Here is an 8476-nt window from a genome sequence, read left to right as displayed (position 1 = left end):
GCCAGGGTGCGCTTTAGTTGATCTTTATAGTGCATTTTCGGGGCTCCTCGTGGTCTGGTGCCCAGGGTCAGTTCTCCGTAGAATATTTTCTTTGGGAGTCTAGATGGATCCATCCTATGCACGTGTTCTATCCAGCGGAGGCGGTGGTGGATGATGGTGGCCTCCACGCTGGTCAGCGAGGCACGTTCTAAGACTTCAATGTTGGTGGTGTGGCTCTCCCAGGGGATTTTCAAGATCTGCCTCAGTTTCATTTGTTGGAAGCGTTCTAGGTTTTTAAGATCGTTTCTATATAGCGTCCATGTTTCACATGCATACAGGAGCGTGGAGAGGACTACTGCCCTGAACACCATTATTTTGGTGGTCATTGTCAGTGTGTGGTTGTTAAATATGCGGCAGTTGAGTCGGCCAAAGGCGGAGTGGGCTGCCCTGTTCCTGTTCTCCACGTCCTTTTTGCTTGTGGGAGATGATGTTAGGATGCTCCCTAGGTAGGAGAACTGGTCCACCTGTTCTAACGGTTGGTCATTCACTGTGGTATTGAAGTTTGGGAGCATCAGTCCTGGTGGATGTTGGACGAGGATCTTGGTTTTGTCTGTGTTGACTTGCATCCCAAAACGTTCGTAGGCAGAGTTGTATGCATCAGCTAACGACTGCAGGTCCTCTGCCATCTGACCTGGGGTGGCATTGCCGTCAGCATACTGCAGTTCTCGCACTGCACACAAGGTGGTCTTGGTTCTGGCGCGGAGTCTAGCGAGGTTGAAAGCGCCTCCATCCATGCGGAAACGTAGGTCAACTGAGGGTGTGTCTGGGGGAATCTCGTTGAGCATTGCTGCGGTGTATAGCGAGAAACACGTTGGGGCCAGAACACAGTCCTGCTTCAGGCCCCCGTTAATGGGGAATGGGTCTGAAAGAGAGTTCTGGTGGCAGACTCTCCCAACCATTCCGTCATGGAGGGCACGCACCAGCTTGACAAAATCGGGTGGGCAGCCATATCTTTTGAGGACAGCCCACATGGCAGGTCGAGGTACTTTGTCGAAGGCCTTTTTCAAATCCCAGAAGATGAACATTATGGGCTGTTGTTGTTCAAGGCTCTTCTCTTGTAGTTGTCGCGCACAGAAGATCATGTCTATGGTCCCGCGGGAAAGTCGAAAGCCGCACTGGGACTCTGGTAGGACGTCTTCTGTGAGAATAAGGAGGCGGTCAAGGAGAATCCGAGCGAAAATCTTACTCGCGATGCTTAGTAGTGATATTCCCCGGTTGTTGTTACAGTTCTCCCTGTCTCCCTTCTTGAAGATGGTAATGATGTTTGCATCGCGGAAGTCACTGGGGGGGGGGCGGTCTTGGTCTCCCATATTTTCAGTATAAGGAGCATCAAACGGTTCCTCAAGCCGGGGCCACCGTGAGTGAGGAGCTCCAACGGGATGTTGTCTGGCCCTGGGGCTTTGCCGGGCTTCATGCGCTGCAGGGCCTTGTTGAAGTCATGGATGGAGGGTGGTAGTGCCATCCAGTGACGGACGGGATGCTGCGAGGTCATTCGCAGGAGATCGTCTGGGGTGTCTGCTTGGTCATTGAGGAGGTTCTCAAAGTGAGACCTCCACCTGGCCAGGATGCCCTCGCTGTCGGTGATTGTCGTGGCCCCATCCACGTCCTTTAGGCTGCCCACTGAAGACCGTGTGGGACCGAATATTTCCTTTGTTGCTGCATAGAAGCTGCGCAGGTCACGTTGGTCAGCGAAACTCTGTATTTCTGCAGCTTTTCTTTGCCTCCAGGTGTTCTGGGCTTCACGGATCCCTATTTGGCAACCAGCTTCAGCCACCTTGTGAGCACATTTGTTAGCTGGTGTTGGTTGGTTTTCCAAAGTCAGGCGTGCTTGTCGTTTGGTTTCAATGAGAAGAGAGATGGTAGCATCATTCTCATCAAACCAATCCTGCCGTTTCTTGGTGGTGTAGCCTAGTGTTTCCTCCGCGGCACGGGCCACGGCGTTTCTGAGGGTGGTCCAGTGGTGCTCAACAGTGGCCTGACCCACGGGGTCTGCGAGGTATTGTTCGCAGGCCTCCTTGTAGTTCTGTGCCACCTGTGGGTTGCGGAGCTTACTACAATCCAAGCGTTGGTGTGGTACGCTGTCAGGTGTCCTTCTGGGTGGTCGTAGGGTCGTCACGGAGAGTCGGGAGATGAGGAGTCTGTGGTCCGTCCAGCAGTCGTCCGCTCCGGGCATGGATCGGGTGATGCGGACGTCTCCTCGGTCTCTGGCTCTGGGCAGGACGTAGTCCAGGGTGTGCCAGTGTTTAGACCGTGGGTGTCTCCATGTGGTCTTTTGTCGCTTTGGTAACTGGAAGATGGTGTTGGTTACCACAAGTTGGTGTTCTGCACACAGACCCAGTAGGAGTTGACCATTGGCGTTGCAAATTCCAATACCATGGCGGCCGATGATTCCCTCCCACAGGCGATGGTCTTTGCCTACTCGGGCATTAAAGTCGCCAAGCACAACGAGCTTGCCATTGGCGGGCACTGCCTGGAGGGTGCGGTCGAGCTGGGTGTAGAAGGCAGCTTTGTTATCGTCGGTTGAGGTCATAGTCGGGGCGTAGACAGAGATCAGGGTGAGGTGTCTGTACCGCGTGATGGGGATGCGGACAGTCATCAGGCACTCACTGATGGCCTTGGGAGCAAAGTTGTGCTGCTGCACTAGCTGGGAATGGATGGCGAAGCCGACACCGTGGATGCGAGGCTCCTCTAGGGCCTTGCCTTTCCAGAAGATGGTGTAGCCTGTTCCAGCTTCCCTGATGTTGCCCTCTTTGGGTAGTCTGGTCTCGCTAAGAGCCGCCACATCAACATTGAAGCGGGCTAGCTCCTTGCAGACGAGGGCTGTACGTCGTTCCGGGCGGTTGGTGTTCATCACGTCTTGGAGGGTGCGGATATTCCACGCACCTAAGGTTAATATTTTTTTCTTGTTGTTTCGACCGCACTAGTGGGATGTCCGCCAGCCGCGGTGAGCTGACCAGACGGGTTTGCCGTGTCCGATGTTTACCCCACTTTTTCTAGGGGCCTCCCCATGTGGGGTGGGCTGCGGTGTCCTCAATAGGCCAGCCCAGTCACGGGTCCAGCTACCGAACTCTGGTGTCACGGCACCGTCACCAGAGAGTGACTGAATCTTAGACTCGCCGCCTGAGTGCAGTTGTGGGCTAAGGGCTTCCAGCTATCCAGGCCTGCCCCCTTCACCCACGGTGCTGTCGCCTCAGGACTTGCTGGTGGTGATGATGATGATGATGGTGAGAAAGAGATGAAGAAGGGTGGAGGAACCGACAGAATGCCAGTAGCTGGGTATATTGTTTTGGGTGGTCGTGGCTTTGCAACGGCCACGCACACACACTTGGCCCACATCGTTTTCACCGCGGCTCAAGACATATGAGACAGGCGGCTTCTCCGATGTTGGTTGCATCGGGCTGCCGGGTTCTTGTTATGTCAAGGCCTGCCTTGTTGCCTGCCCGACAGGCATTGCCCTCTTCCGCCGGAGCTGGGAAGCTCCGCCGTTGGGGTCTTGTTTGGTTTGATTTTGGAGTTTTCCTTCTCCTAGCCTTTGCCTATCTTAAAATAAAGGAGAAGGCCTATAGGGGGTCCAGTCTTGGTCTGGTCTCTCAGAACTGGCCTTAGCGGTATGGTTGAGCCTGCCAGGGTGGATAAACTACCCCACCGCCATTGCCCAGCCCATCATTGGGACACTCAAGCCCCTCTACTGCAGCAAAGTGCTGGACCATCAGAGGGGTCTTATGTTATAACACATGGAGATATCCACATTTTTATTACAACAATTTTAAAACTACATAAAGATAGTGAGAAAATCCCAATTGAGAAATGAGTTAGACAGAGAGACTGCCTCTCCTAAATTATTCACAGCGTGCCTAGAAGTTTTAGGAATGGGAAAATCTAGGAATTAACATTAATGGGGAATATCCTAATAATCTAAAATTTGCAAATGACATAAAGTAGTTCTATTTAGTTAGCTATAAGAGGAATTGTAAAAGATGATAGGAAATTTCAATAAAGAAATATTATATGTAAGACTCAAAACAAATATGAGTAAAATGAAAATTCAAAGAGACAACAAATAAGGGTTATGGAGGAACCTCTAGATATTCTCAATGAATATACATACTTAGGACAGACAGTAAGTGTTTCCCCAAGACATGAGACCGAAATTAAAAGAAGGATAAGTCTGGGATAGAGAGCCTTTTGTAAAGAAAATGAGATTATGAAAAGTAAAATGCTACTTTCTTCAAAAAGAAAAGTAATTTATTTAATTAGATGGTCCTACTATTATTAAATTAAGTGTCAGGAACTTAGAGCCTTACTAAAGCCTTAGAGCATGAGCTAGTTAAAACTCAAATAGCTATGGAAAAAATAATGAATAGATTAACACTAGGGGATAGAAAAAGAGCAACATCAATATGAAAGCAAACTAAAGTATAAGATATTCTATAATATAAGAAAAAGATATGGACATGGGCAAGATATAAAATAGGAATTGCAGACAACAGATGGACAACAAGAATAACAGAATGGGATCGTAGAAACTGCAAACAGAGCAGGGAAAAGGAGAAAAGGGCTTAATGAGCTAAGAAAATTTGTGGGTATAGACCGTTGTGACGGAGCCGAGAGAGGGTTGTGAACTCAAAGGCAGGAAGCAATCGACTGAGTTATATTATTGTAGAACACTCTCCTTATATACAAAACCTCAAGGCAACAGGACATAACAAATTCACAAGACAGACAATATTACAGAGGAAAAACCAGACATGAATTTTCATGTTCGTTTTAGTGCGAGGGAAGAGCGAAGATACAAGCATAATATATACAAAAGGAATTATGTACAATTGTGTGAAACACGGTTGGTACATGGCTCCCCCCCTAAAAATGACATACTGTACATGTTAAATAGGGCGCCCTGATCTAGAGAGGCGAACTGTAGGCGGGTCATCTGGCAGAAGATAAGCAGGTTTTAGACGATCAATGGAGACCCAGTCTTCTTTGCCCCGAATGTTTAGGAGGAATGCTTTCGGACTGCGTCGGATCACAAGGAAAGGGCCCGTGTAAGGGGGCGTTAGTGGTGGCTTGCTGGTGTCGTTGCGCAGGAAGACGTGCGTTGCAGAGTGCAAGTCCGTTGGTATGTGATGCTTCGCTGGGGGCTTGTAAGTCTGGCGGCACGGAGTAAATTTTCCCACGACGTGACGTATGCGCTGGAGATCGTCGGAGGAGGTTGTAGAAGGAAAAAATTTGGCAGGGACGACCAACGGGTCGCCATACACCATTTCAGCTGCCAAGACGTCGAGGGCGTCTTTAGGAGTGGTCCTTAGTCCCAGGAGGACCCAGGGAAGCTGAGTAAACCAGTTGCAATCCTTGCAGCAGGACATCAAAGCTGCTTTGAGGGTGCGATGAAAACGTTCAACCATTCCATTGGCAGCAGGGTTGTAGGCCGTTGTCTGATGTAGGGTGATGCCCAGGAGATTCGCTAATGACGTCCACAATTGAGAGGTGAAAGTGGTTCCCCTGTCAGAAGTAATATGCTCAGGGATACCGAATCTTGAAATCCATCCAGAGAGTAAGGCAGATGTACATGAGGCGGACGTTGCAGTTTCCATGGGAATGGCTTCAGGCCAACGAGTGGAGTGGTCGATGACGGTAAACAGCTAACGATGTCCTTGTGATGTGGGTAGGGGGCCTACAACGTCAACGTGAATGTGTGCGAAATGACGCTGAGGTTGAGGAAAGGTGCCCACTCCTGAATCCGTGTGTCGATGTACTTTGGAAGTTTGGCAAGAAGTACAGGCACGGACCCAATCCTTAGCATCCTTAGAAATGCCATGCCAAATGAACTTTGCCTTCAGCAGCTGTGCAGTAGAACGGCACGAGAGATGTGAAAGGCCGTGAATGAAATCAAACACCTGTCGGCGCATGGGAGCAGGAATCCAAGGTCGCGGTCTACCAGTACTGACGTCACAGAGGAGGGTGGTGTTGGAGTCTTAGAGGGGAAAGTCTTCCCAACGGAGGAACGTGCAGGATGTCCTACAACCTTGATACTCTGGATCCTGTCGTTGGGCTTCAGCCAGGGCGTTGTAATCCAATCCCAGTTGAACGGCAGCCAACGTGTTTCTTGACAGGGCATCGGCAACGGGATTTATTTTCCCAGGGACGTATTGGAGGGATGTCGGCGTTGACGGGCAGACCAGGCGTCAGACTGTCGAGTGAGGGCGTGCACCAGAGTCATGTGGTCTGTGCGAATGACGAAGGGCGTACCTTCTAAGAAATGGCGAAAGTGACAGACAGCCAAGTGCACCGCCAGCAATTCTCGATCGAAGGTAGAATAACCCGATTCTGCCTTGGACAGTTTTCTGCTGAAGAAGGCCAATGGGCGGGGCGAGCCTTTGACCACCTGCTCGAGTACTGCACCAATAGCGACGTCACTGGCATCGGTGGAGAGAAGTAGAGGGGCGTGTGGGATAAGAAAAGTGAGAGCCGCAGCAGTTGATAGGGCCTTCTTTGCATTGCAGAAGGCTGCTTCTTGAAGGGGACCCCACTTCAGGTCCTTCGGCTTGCCCTTGAGGGAGGCGTAGAGGGGAGCAAGAGTGGCGGCAATGGCTGGCAGAAAACGGTGATAATAGTTGATCATGCCCAAGAATTCCTGCAGAGCTTTGACGGTCGAGGGCACGGGGAAGTTCTGAACGGCTGCTACCTTCTCAGGGAGGGGGTGGACACCTTCAGGAGTGATGCGGTGCCCTAAGAACGATACTTCGTTGGCGCCAAAGGTACACTTGTCGTACCGGACTACAAGGCCGTTTTGTTGCAGGCGGTCGAGCACGATGCGCTGGTGACGGAGGTGTTCCTCTTTTGAGGAGGAGAACACAAGTATGTCGTCCACATAACATACTCAGAAATGGAGGTCCCCTAAGATGCCATCCATGAGACGTTGAAACGTGGCCCCAGCATTACGAAGGCCAAAACAGGAGTAATTGAAGGTGTATGTACCAAACGGAGTGGTGATGGCAGTCTTAGGGATGTCTTCTGGGTTCATAGGCACCTGATAATACCCCTTCAGGAGATCGAGCGTAGAGAAAAACTTTGCTTTGTGCAGGTAGGCGGTCATGTCGGCAATGTTTGGGAGAGGGTAGTGATCCGGTTCTGTTTGCATGTTCAGGCGCCTGTAATCCCCGCACGGACGGAGGGAGCCTTCTTTCTTCAGAACGATGTGTAAGGGTGACGACCATGGGCTGGAGGCCTTTTGGCAAAGGCCCATTTCCTCCATTTGGGCGAACGTCTGTTTGGCGGCTGCCAATCGTTCCGGTGCCAGACGTCTGAATTTTGCGAAGACTGGGGGTCCCGTCGTCTTGATATGGTGATAAATACCGTGCTTGGCAGGAACCGTGGGCGCTTGGCGAAGTTCTGAACGGAAAACTTCCGGGTACGACGTGAGGAGGTGGGCGTAGGCATCCGTGGGTGCGCTAATGTGGAGAGCGAGGTTAGAGGGGGCGGGTTGAAGAGGTGTCGACAAGTACGAGTCTGCGTTGACCAATCGTCGGTGGGCGACATCGACCAGAAGGTGGAAATGAGAGAGGAAATCCGCACCGAGGATTGGCATGGTGACGTCAGCAACGAGAAACTTCCAATTGAATTTACTGTTTCCAAACGATAATGTGAGGTTCTCGTAACCGTAGGTGGGTATCGCAGATCCGTTGGCAGCTACCAAGCGGACGTCGGCAGATGTAGACAGACTACGTCGTGTCTTGAAGAGTTTCCTTGGCAAAAGAAAACGACAAGCACCCGTGTCTACCAAAAATCGCACGCCCGTTCCTGCATCCTGTAAAAAGAAAAGATTAGAAACACGGGAGGCCACCGCCACGAGCGATGGCCTACTTACACGTTTTTTGGCCACTGACAATCCTCGGCACATTTCTTCGCAGTTGCCCCGAATCTGAAGTGGTAGTAGCAAAACTGCGGCGGATGGGAGGTAGTAAGTGGCTGTAGAAGTCGTTTGTTGGGGCGCGAGCGATTGGTGGGTGGTGGGCGGCTTTGTCTCTGCTTCGGCACGTCATGGTGTGGGCGTGTATGTCCTACGGCATTTATGTCAGCTTCAGTTGACGTTGAATAGGCATCCTCTTCGTCAGGGGTGGAGGCGTTGATGGAGGTCTTGAAGTGGCTGTCCATAAGGGCGTCTGCTTTGGTCATCAAGTCCTTTATGGGTAAACTATCGACATTGGGTATGGCAGCGCGTATAGGTCCGGGTAAACGGCGTATCCAAAGGGCACGAAGTAAGTTCACCTCACGAGGAGAGCCGTCTGCGACAGGTTGAAGGCGAGCGATACTGGTCATTTCCCTGAGGGCAAGCGAAGCCCTTTGGTCCCCCAACGGTTGTTGCGAGAGCTGAAAAAACTTTGCTACACGGGCGGCTGGCGACAGCGAGTACTGCTGCAGAAGGTATGTTTTGAGGGCG

This window comes from Palaemon carinicauda, chromosome 40 (assembly GCF_036898095.1).
Source record: "Palaemon carinicauda isolate YSFRI2023 chromosome 40, ASM3689809v2, whole genome shotgun sequence".
Classification (NCBI taxonomy): Eukaryota; Metazoa; Arthropoda; class Malacostraca; order Decapoda; family Palaemonidae; genus Palaemon; species Palaemon carinicauda.
Note: the sequence above shows the minus strand (reverse complement) of the source record.